Source organism: Marmota monax, unplaced genomic scaffold, assembly GCF_021218885.2.
Source record: "Marmota monax isolate L192 unplaced genomic scaffold, Marmota_monax_Labrador192_F-V1.1 WCK01_AAM20220418_F8-fsc00024, whole genome shotgun sequence".
In the NCBI taxonomy this organism is placed as follows: domain Eukaryota; kingdom Metazoa; phylum Chordata; class Mammalia; order Rodentia; family Sciuridae; genus Marmota; species Marmota monax.
The window spans coordinates 20,352,574-20,364,149 of NW_026695224.1; the positions used below are offsets into that span (position 1 = coordinate 20,352,574).

The 11,576-nt window shown below is 49.7% G+C and overlaps 1 protein-coding gene across 1 annotated transcript in view; it reads right to left on the minus strand.

The window, feature by feature from the left end:
- The window catches only part of Smpd3 (sphingomyelin phosphodiesterase 3), an 83,484-nt gene that overhangs the window by 41,429 nt on the left and 30,479 nt on the right, over positions 1 to 11,576 (minus strand). The window lies entirely within an intron of this gene.

The window sequence follows — 11,576 nt, forward strand, 5'->3', positions numbered from 1 at the left end:
GATGACACATGGTGGCTGGGGGTGAGGGGTTACTCCTGACGATGAGCAGAGGCATTTCAGCATGTAGCTGACTCATCACTCATGGACTGGATGTTCCCAGCAGTCAGTCGCCACTGGGGGTTTTCCTAGCCAATACCTGAGGTCGGTCTGTGATGAACACTGGGTGGAATGCCAGGCAGGGAGGGGTTACACAAGGCCTGAGTTTGGGAGATTGGGACTGAAGTGGAGTTGGAAGTGATCAGGGTGTAGGAGGCAGTAGAGGCCTTGGGGTAAGTGAGATGCTACAGGGAGTGGGCTAGGGACATGCCCTGGGGACAAGGAGGCTGGGGGCCGGGCAGGCTGAGAGGATATGAGGGTACACCTGTACAGAATAGGTCAAACAGCCTACAGGACTCCTGGCTCCACTCTTCCAAAGGCCAGCTCCATGTATCTGTCCTCCTGAATTTAGCCCTTGCATGAAAGGCCATTGTCTAGGATCCTCACCCAGTAGGAGGTGCTAGGAACCACAGTCCTCATACCGCAGGCAAGGTGTCAAGGCAGTGTGCTGGCCAGGACAGGGAGATGGCACGGCTGTGAGACAGGCTGCCAAGCCAGGAGTTCTAGAAGGTCTTCAGGATTGTATAAACAGTTTCCTAAGAACCTTTGGAATTCCAGCAAAGCCAACGTACCAGAGATGCTGAGAGTTTCCAGGCTGTCCTCACTCTCCTGGCTTTATGTCCAGCTCTCCTTCCTGACTGCCAGCCTGGCTGACCGGCAGTGAGCCAGGCCTACACCAGACACTTCCCTGCAAACTCACAGAGGTGGGAGCCACAGAGAGGCAACGAGCTTCCCCAGACTCCACCCAGCCTCCCTCCGAGGGACATGCTGCCCTCCAGGCCTCCCAGCAAGCTCTCCTGCACTCCCCAGGGCTGCTAGTGACCTTCTCTGTCCACCAAGTCCACCCTTTGGCTTCTTGTTCCTCCAGCTCCTCTTATAACTGATAAGTCTACTTTTTAGAACGAGTTCCGGGTTCAGCATGCTGTAGTGGTTCTGCCTTCCCCAATAATGGGGATGGTGTGAGACATACAGTCCCAGAAGGGGGGCTGCATCCAGACACCAAGCGTCACCAGCCTGAGATTGGCTCTGTGACACGTACCTGGGTAATAGTGGGAGGACGCGTTCTAGGCTAGAGTCATGATGCAGCCGGGCTTTTCATGCCGGCACCAGCTGGAGGAGTCCCGTGGAACAGGCCTCACTGGAGCAGGGGACACCTTTGCACCAGTGGTGGAAGGAGCAGGGTGTCCTCTGGTGGTCTGAGTGGTAGTGACTGGTTGTATCCCCAGACGGGTATTTTGACTAAGGGTTGTGGCGTCGGCTGGTCAGAGCCTTTCCTGACTGGATGCTGGCATCAGAGTTGGGAATGTAACTCCCAACTGGAGTGACATTCCCCTGGGAAGCCAGTGTGTGCTGAGCTAGGAGGCTTCTGGGAAGATGCTGAGAAGGGCGAGAAGGGCTTGTGGGATGGGCTCTGCTGAATTGCTGGAGAGATTTTGTTCCTGTAATGATGATGAGCTAGTCATCAGAGCTCTGGAGTCTATAAAGTGGATTTGTAGATGCTGCGTCGGGGCACAGCACACAAAGCACCATGCTCCCCGACCCCAGTGCCTCTGCTCCTACCGTAATGCTCTGCCCTCAGTTGTCCATGTGGCTCACTCCTTTATTCAGGTCCCTGATCAAAAGTGTCTTCCTTGGAATACCCTTTCCTGAACACCCTACACAAATAATTCCCTCTTTGTTGCTCTCTATCTCCTTCCCTGGTCCATTTTTTTCTTCCCCAAACCCACTTAGTACATTATGCATCTCTCTATTGTCTTTCTTCTTCCATTGGAACATCATGGGGGTAGGGGTTCCGTCTGTTTCCTTCATTGTTGGATCCATGGCACCCAGAACAGTGCCTGGCTCAAAGCAGAGACCAGTGCGAATCCACTGGAGGTCAGAACTGACCTCTGTGTAAAGAGCAGCAACCTGTCTGCTCTCCCTGTCTTCACTCAGCCTGGGGGTGCTGAAGACCGTGGCCCAGCCCAACAAGCAGGCTGCTTCTTGGTGTCAGGAAGGCTGGTTTGATCAATTAAGTACCCAACATGAGTCCTCAACATCCAGGGCTTTTTCAGTTTTTTCTTCTAATCATTACTCCTGATCATGGGATCTGTAACTATTTTGGAAGTGGATTTACTGCGATTAAATTCTTTCTTTGCCTAATCCTTTATGGAAAACAAAAGTTTTAAATGAAGTGAATTTGAATGGATTTGCTGAGGTTTGGTTGCTTGTACATGGTTTTACCCAGTTCACTTCACAGTCCAGGCCCCAAAGAAGACTCGGATGGGTCTCCCTGTACCAGAGGGGAGCAGATCCCCACTGTCCTCAGGGCCTGTGACTAAGGGGTGACCACAAATAAGGAGTCACGGGGCCAAGGCCCTGGAGGAGAGGAGCTCACAGTGCCCATGCACTTTGTCTGGCAGGGACTGCCAGGCTGCAGCGTGGCTGGGGTGCTGGACAGGATTACAGCCATGTTTCTGCCTTCCAGTAGAAACTGTGAGGGTGGGTCTGCAGGGGCTGGGACACAGGGAGGTTCTGGAAAGTAACTTTGATAAGCAGGAGGGAAAGGACATGTCAAGGTCCTTCTGTGCGGATGCCCCCCCGTCCTGGAGGCACTAGTCCCCAGAGAGGCTGTCACCTTTGCAGCCCAGCCCAGTACCGAACCTGGGGGTACAGCGATAGTCGAAAATGCTGCCGTGGGAAAGAAGCTTTGATCCAGAATAAAAATAAAAAGGTACTGGTGCCTGAAAGACCTACTCCAGTGACTTTTAATGCCATGTGGGGACCTTGTTCTTGGCAACCCAGTCACATGTGTCTAGACTTGCCGGCCCGAGGATCCTGCTGGGGTAGAAATTGGCTATTACCCAGTTATTTGGTAACTCTCAGAGAATGGGATTTTCCTCTTCTGCTGGTTGGATTTTTAACTTTGGGATTTGTCACTGGTGGAATTTGCCCTCTGGGACCTATAGGTTTGGGGGATTGCGGGTGGAGACCTATTCCTGGGTGGAGACAGCAGAGTTTCTTCACCCAGAAAGGTGTTTTGGTGAGGGTAAGGGCTCACAGCCTTGGGTCTCATGGCTGCCGTCATGATCTGCTGGCCTGGATTACCCTGTTCACGGGACTCTGGTGGCTTCCTTGCCAAGTTTCATTAAGAGAGATGCATAGGACAATTGTGGCTGGCTGGCCATCATGAGCCTGCCTGTACCCAGATGAGAATGGTGACTTCTTGGGGTAAAATTTGCAGCCTGAAAGTCCTTCTCCTCTTCAGCAATGTGAGCTGTCATAGCAGAGGCTAAGAATGCCAGCTTAGCCCAGGATGGCACACCACATGTGCTGCCCATGCACAGGGAACCCTTGCTTCATGACCCTCCTCACCGGGGACAGGTTGGAGGCTGATGTGGCCGCATGTCCCTAACTCAGCTGGGCTTCCCCAGGAGTGAACATTCAGAGTCAGTGCGTGTCTTCAACCCAAGACTTAGTGACAACTAACACAGGTGGAGCCCCTTCTTCCTGCTGGACAGAGGGCCAAGTGGTTTAGCTCACTTAATCCTCAACCCTGCCCCTGTGGTAGGAGCCCTTAGCATTCACTGCTTTTGTCCTCCATCAGCAGCACGCTGGGATTTGAACCCCCCCGGGGCCTGATGCCAAGAGCGGATGCTCTCCCCCAGTCGGCCTGTCTTCTCCTGGGGCCTGTTGGATGATTCATTTCTTATTCTACACCCAGAGACAACGAGGCATAAACCAGAATAAAAGGGGGCTATTATGATATCACTATTTGCCATTTATCTAAATTAGATAATAAATCATGGAACTACTTGAGACAATATACATGTCAACCTCCTGAACATTTAGTAATCTCTAGACACCATTTGATGGTGTCTATGGTATAATTAACACTTTCTTGGAGAAAGTATATTTCTGTGAAATGGAAAAGTGAATGAGAAAATAAACTCAACCCAGGTCCTCATCCATGGGGCGGGGCCCTTGGTGGTGGCCAGTTGGGATGGATGGAGCTGGTGGGGGGATGCGCAATCGTTCCTAGCTCTCTCTAGGCCAGGGCTGTGCCCTGGGAAGGGGAAACCTGTTGTCTGCAGTAGCAGGCGACAAAGCTGAGTGATGCCGCTGAGCTCCAAATAACTCCCCGGCCATTCATCAGGCTCAGCATAATTGGGCATCTGCCACTGGCATCTCCAGATGTTCGCCTTTATCAGACGTGGATGCGGTTCAGGGTTTTCATTCAGAGCCTCGTAAAAAGCCCTAGCTGGTTGGGGACGTTTATTGTTCATTTTATTTGAGTTCCTTATCATGTGCAAAATGTTCCAGGCCCCATTAGGAGACACAAAAGATTCAGAAAACACAGTTTCAGGGGGGTGGAATCTCACCGTAGCGTAGCGGAGACACAGCCACCGACATTTACAAACATTTGCTGAACACAATCAGCTGGATGGAATAAGAGTCGCTCTTAGCATCACATCAGGGCAGGGGGGTGCCCGGTGGTGGAGGCCGAGCACTTAGTGCTTGCCTGGGGGAATCTTCTAAAATTCCAGGCTGCTCGCTCAGGAATATGGTCTTCAGATTACTACCCAGTAAGATGGGGGCCGGGTGGGGTCCAGAAATGGGGCAGAAGTATGACCAGGAGAATATTAAAAGGGATTCGAATCTCTTGAGATGAACATTTGAGGTCTCGGTCCAGGCACATTATAATTATTGCTTAACCATAAGTGTGGCTTGGCAAGATGCATTGATTTATATGTAGGTAGCTAAGGGTATTCAGGGAAAACCAAACACAGGCAATAAGAACTGTCCCCATCAATTTACAAAATTCACGTCTGAGGCAGCATCATGGAGGGCAGACAACCCTGCTCATGAGCATAAATTAAAGCTATTTTCTTTGGAAAAGGATAATTTAAATGATCAATAACCTCTTTTGAAAGACTGAGAGTATTTCTTTTTTTAAAGCAACTTCACTGACTCTCCTCCTTTTATCAATAAAGGCTTAGTGGAAGCTTATAACAATAGGTATGACAGTGAAATTATTAAAATAGAAATGGGAAATTGGAACCCATTCAGAAAAGAGAATATAAGTTTTCTAACCTCAATGGACAATCTCATGTCCATGACCATGCTCCAAATTTATCTTTGAGCTTCCTGGAATCCAAGGCAAAAGGGGAAACATAACCAATTACATAACTCCAGCTACTAAGATGGACAAAGTATGCCAATTCATTGTTATTTAATTATTTGTGAATTCATAAAGAGAGGTAGGACAGCTTTAGGGGAAATGGGGGAGATTTAAAAAATATTTAGAAAACATCAATTTTGGAATTTTTGACAAGAGGTAAAGCCTGGGCAATGAGGAGGGACATGACCACCAGGATCTGGGTGAAGCTGGATGGCCGCTGCTCATGGGTTTATGGCTGAAGGAATGGATTATTGCTGTGGGAGCAAGTCACCGCCTGACCTAGACCTAGGCAGTTGTCTGTGTCTAGCCTGCCCTCAGGCACCGGCTGTGCTCTATTTCTCTGGTCTTCCCAGGCAATGGCTGTGACATTTGCACCTGAAGAACTCGACCATGGCTCTGTCTCTCCTAGGTTGAGAACTCCAGGAAGTGGGTATTTGCCTTGTCCTGGTCACACCTCAGTTAGTGTTGGATGATAATAGCTCACGAACCAAGATCAGGAAAAATATCGACAAAATAACAAACATCATTTACAAGTGAGTGGGGGCATTTTAAAAGCTCTTGATGACCACAATAAAATCTGCCAGCCTTTTTACCATGGCGAGCATCTCAATGGACCTGCTCAGTAGAGCCAGGTGGGTATGAAGTGTTGGGTCAGTGGATATGATTGGGATGTTTGTTAGTTTGCCTCAGAAGGACCTATGGTGGCCCTTCTGATGTGTTCTGGGCTCTGCTTAAGTGGCTGTATTGGGACCCTTGTGGGTGGTGGCCAGGCTCTGATGAAGCAGTGGGGAGGACCATCAGTGACAATGCTGGCCTATCTCCCAGCAGGCTTTAAGGGTGGGATTCCTGCAGGTGTGGGTAACAGGAAGGAGTGAGGGTTGGAAGGGAAAGGGGGCGGGGGAGAACTGGGCTTGAGCTGGACCAGCTGGTCTGCCCACAGGACCGGAGGCCAGGCAGGGGGAGGTGATTGGGATAATGATGAAAGAGGTCAAAGGGAGGCCCAGATCAGCAGTGGAGGAAGAGCACCCTTGTCAAGCCAGGTCGATAAAGCAAGCTCCATGCTTTATCTTGGTGTTTTATTCTGTCAAATGGAACTCCTGATGCCCTTCCTGTCTTGCCCTGGTGGCACTGAGGGAAAGTGGTATGATTCTCTGGGATCCCAAGACAATGGGTAGGGCCACCACAAAGTGCTGAGAGCTAGGAGGAGACCCCAGAAATGATACACACGAGGAATTCAAAAGTTTGGACCATCAGGAATTGGCCATCCCCTGAGCCAGAGGAGAGAGGCTGGGATGGGGGTGTTTTGAGACAGGGTGGCTGAGAGGACAGTAGAAAGAAGGACATGGGGGAAGCAAATTCACTTTGTGATCTGAAGAGTTTGAAAAGGCGGCAGGCAGCCAGAAATGTGGGACTGGACCAGGACAGCCACAGAGGCAGGAGGGTCGGTGCATTAGGAAGTCTGAGTGGCCAAAGGCATTTTCTGAGAAGAAAAACTAGCCAGAGATGGTGCCAAAGGGGAGGGCCTGAATCTAGAACCATCTAGAGATTGGAAAGGAGGAGGAGGAATGTGCAGTGTATGAGGCCAGGGAGACAGAGGCAGTTGCCGGGCCGAGCTGTGCCCAGTCAGATGAGCCTGGGACACTTCCTCGGAAAGGACTAGGAGGGGAGGGCATGATGTGCAGACAATAGGGAATGAGTGGCTGGAGAGAACTGTTGAGGTACTCCCCTAGCAGCCCATTAGGAGCCCTGAGTGTACCCTGGCCCAATGACCAGGGCCAACATACATGGCCACTTCCTGCGAGGAAGCTCACAGGCCAGCATGACAATCCCTGAGACCCATAAGTGACCAAACCACCTAACACCAAACATAGAAAAGGTCGGGATTTCTCCAGCCACATCTACCTCCCAAAATATCTGAGTCCAGTAGAAAGCAGAAGGCATCTCTGAAGAGTCAAGATGGCTGCCAGAGCACCCCCCGACTCTAGCCAGCATGCTCGCTTTGAAAGGAGACGCCTCACTCACCGCCTGCGTGCTTTATTTAACTCAGAGTCACTGTTTGATTTTTTTAAAAAAATCAAATCCAAGAGAAAAACCACAAGGTAAGGGGCTCTGTCAATCTCAAATACGCAAAATCATCCGAGTAAGGAATTGGCCTGGACAGGCTCCCAGCTCCCACTCAAACTGACATTCCATGATTCCCATATTTTTGTAAGGAGGATCCCTGAGTCATCCAGACATTGTAAAATAATATCCCATCTCTGCTGCTTTAGAAGGCAGAACCATGTAAGCTCTGAGTTTTATGTCAAGAAGTCATGCTTTTAAAAGTTCGGCATTTGAAGAGGAGATGGATGCACATCTATTGAGCACCTACTACATACATACCATCTTAAACTTATTAACCTTTTAACAATCCTACAAGAACCATCCCCTTTACAGTTCACAGGAAAGGAGACAGATTTGCAGAGAATTGAAGGAGGGTATCTCAGCTTATATTGCTTTTTTTTTTTTTTTGGTCCGGAAATTGAACCCAGGGGTGCTTAACCATTGAACCACATCCCCAGTCCTTTTTTATATTTTATCTAGAGACAGGCTCTCGCTAAGTTGCTTAGGGCCTTGCTAACTTGCTGAGGCTGGCTTTGAACTGGTGATTCTCCTGCCTCAGTCTCCCGAGCTGCTGGGATTACAGGCATGCGCCACCGTGCCCAGCATCAGCTTACATTGCTAATGCTTTTCTCATTTCACCCTTGGCTTCCGCTAGTCCCTGGTGCCTGTGAGAAATACCTGCTCTTTTTATTATTTGCTTATTTTGAGGCAGGATCCTACCATTTGCCCAGGCTGGCCCCAAACTGCTGGACTCAAGTGACCCTCCAACTTCAGCTTCCTGAGCACCTGATTTACACGTATATGTGGCACTCTACCTGGCAGAATACCTGCTTTTTTATAACAGGTGAACAAGACCTTGCTGGATCCACAGGGCCTGAGTTTGGGTGATGCTCTCTGGAGTAGTGGGGATGGTGGTCACTGTCCCATCAGCTAACTGTGGGGCCCGCTGTTCCTTCCCTGGCCTCCACAGCTTTGGTCATTCTGAGGGGTACAGGGACTAGTCCTGCAAGACTCCCTATCATGAGGAAGGCGTGGGCTGACCTGGAAAGCAGTTTTGTCCCAGCATCCTCCAGGGGAAATGACTCCTGGGGGGACTTGATGGTAACAGGCTGTTTTTCATTCTTTAATCACTCAGAAAAACACATTCATTTCAGTTTATTCAAAACAGTGGAAAATCATTGAAGTTTTTCCTGTGTAAAGGTCAAACTATAAAAAGATAAGTGGACTCAGAGAACTCCAGGCTGGTCGCAGAACATGGCCGTGCATTAGGATGGATCCGAAAAAGGCTTTAATCCTCCTTTGGAAGCAGCTCATAATAATCCCCTCTGTACTTTCCCCTATGTGTGTTAAATTCTTGTTTTTGGGTTCAAGGACCCAAAGCAAGTAACTTTTAATGGGTAGAGCACCATCTGTACAGACTGGAGCCCTGGCTCAGAATCCTCACCAGCTGCGATGCACCAAGTGTAAAACTCTGAGCGAGTATCCTCACCTCCTGAGCCACCTTTTCCCCATTTGAAAATTGGGCACACTCCCCATCTCAGTGCTCTTCTGAAGGGCCCAGTGTGCCACCTGGCAAGGTCCAGGCAGGTGGACTCTGAACTTTCCTCACCTTCCCACCCATGACTTTCCACCTCAGAGGTAGACAGATGAAGCCTGGCGTGGTCTGCCAGGAGGGCACTAGCAGCTGCACCCTGGAGACCCTGCTCTGGCCTGCTTCCGCACCTTGACCACCTGACTACATTCCCAGACTCTGATAGGGCTCTGCTGTGCATGGACTTGGGTGACCTGTGAAGTCCTTGCTGCTGAGAGATAAACAAGTCACTGTGAGATCCCCATCACAAGGACATTTTAAAAGGGCACTTGGTAATTTAACTGCTTTTGTGAAGCTGAGCGAGTGATGGGAGGACGAGAGAATTTTGAAAACGCTTAAGAACTTGGATAAAATCTTTCAGAGTGTCTTTGGGAAGATAAGGAGTGGCTGTCCCCTCTACTTCAGCAAATCCAGCCTTCGCACATGCTCAGGTGTGTGCAGACACCTGTGGTGTGGGCCAGCCTGGTCTCTCCAACATGAGCCACAACACTGGTGGGTAGAGGAGGGGGTTTGGGAGATGAAGTCAGACCTGATGCTGGGTCTGGCAGCCTGGTTTTCTGGCAGGGGAATCTCTGGGCCTGGGGGTCCTCCAAGCCCCACAGAGGGGAGCTGGACTTTGTTTCCTAATTTGCACAGGTAGGAACAGAAGGAATGGCATGTATAAAGACCTGTAGAGGAAAGCACTGGCTTTGGGCCTGGCCACCAGGGGAGGTATGTGGCATAATATGAGGGAAGCTGGTAGCAGATCCTGCAGACATCAAATCAAGTGACGTGTCTGATTTGTGATCTATAAAGGTCACATGGGTACCAAGAGGAAGGCTCAGAGTCAGCAGGTCCAGGTAGAAAGTTGCTTTGGTCACCCAGGGATGGAGTGGCAGCATGAAGATAACACTTTTAGACGAGTGATGGACTAATGACTGGTGTGATTTTGAAGGCCAGAGAGGACAGGCCTACCGGGAGGTCTCAGGCCTCTGGCCTGAGTAGTTGGGTGGATGGGGTGGCCTCACTCTGAGGTGGAAGATGGTGTGCGTTTGGGTGTCAGAGATGGGCAGATAGCTGTTAAGGTACCTGAGAGACATTCAGGTGGGGCCAGGCCTTGAGAGCAGGGGACCTCCTAACATACAGAGTTAGGGAGAGGGTCAAGCCAGAGATTGAAAAGTGGCCAGCAGCTAGGCGCAGTGGCACACGCCTGTAATCCAGTGTCAGGAAGCTGAGGCAGGAGGAGTACAAGTTTGAGGCCAGCCTCAGCAACTTAGTGAGGCCCTAAACAACTTAGCAAGACCCTGTCTCAAAATAAAATATAAAAGGAGTTGGGATTGTGGCTTAGTGGTTGAGCGCCCCTGGGTTCAATTATCAGTACAAAAGAGAAAAGAAAAGAAAAAGTGGCCAGTAACTGAAATCCAGAGAGTGGATGAAATCCCACAGGAAGAGTGCAGAGACCTAAAGAGGGCCAGGAAGAAGCTCCTGAAATTCCTGACAGTGAACCCTGTAGACAGCCCAAGGAGTGGGCAGCCAGGTTGTTAGGAGAGCAAGAAATAGAGGTCCTGAGACAGGAGCCTGAGGGGTCAGGCAGCAGGGAGGTCTTTGAGGTTGACGGGCCTGATCTGTTTAAGGCCCTAGCTGAGGTTTGAGGCAATTCTGCAACTTTGCAGGTGGTTTGTTTTCTTGGACAGAAGGTTCAGAGTGGGCTTCCAGGGAGTTTCCAGAAGATCTGTCGGGAACTTTATCCTATGTCTTAAATTTTCTCCCTGTCGGGACCTCAGTAACCTGGAAAGGGTAACCATGACTGCTGTGTTTATATTATTTTAATAAAAAAATATAGTGGATGCTTATTTTATTAACATGAGGTTTATCTTACTATCCTTTATGCTCTTCAAATGAAAAGATATGTAACTTCACATATAATTTGTAGAGTTTTGGAATGCTTACCTTCAAACTTGTTTTCTTCAACACTGGGGGGCGGGGTGGTCACTGAGGCCTGTCTTAGACCATTAAATATTTAATGTAACATGCTCAGCTTCACAACATAAAAGAGAAAGGGCAGTTTTTGGCTTAGATACAAATGACTCTGCCCTCAGATGTGTCCAACAGCCTGATTTAGTATTAAATCTCTAAAATGATTGATTATCCATTAGGGTAGCTGTTTAAAGAGTTCATTGCATCAGATTCAAACTGATAACATCTTCCCTGCAAGGCAGCGAGGTGAGACCTGGCAGAACCACACGGAATCTGAATGGAGCTATGGATTCTGCCTCCTGGGGGACTCAGACCAGACTCTATTAAGGAAAGTAACAGGCTGCTGTGGCTACTGTGCCTGGTGACCATGCATGTGCCAGCCACTTCCTGCTGGACAGGTCAGGGAGAGCTCTTTGCAAGGAACAAACATTGTCACAGGGCATAGCTCAGAATCAGACCCTTTTCCCTGCTCTGTGCCTCCTAGGCCCCCTGAATTCTCCCTTGTCCTCGGCCAGTCCCTCTCATCTCCCCATCCCTGGGGCCTCAGACTCTGAGCTGACCCAGGCCCACACTGCACCCACCTTGCTTCCCTCCTCAGGTCATTGCAGCTGCCCCAAGGGGGGGTTGTCCCTAATCCTTCCTGAACCTCTCATCCAGTCAACACAAGCA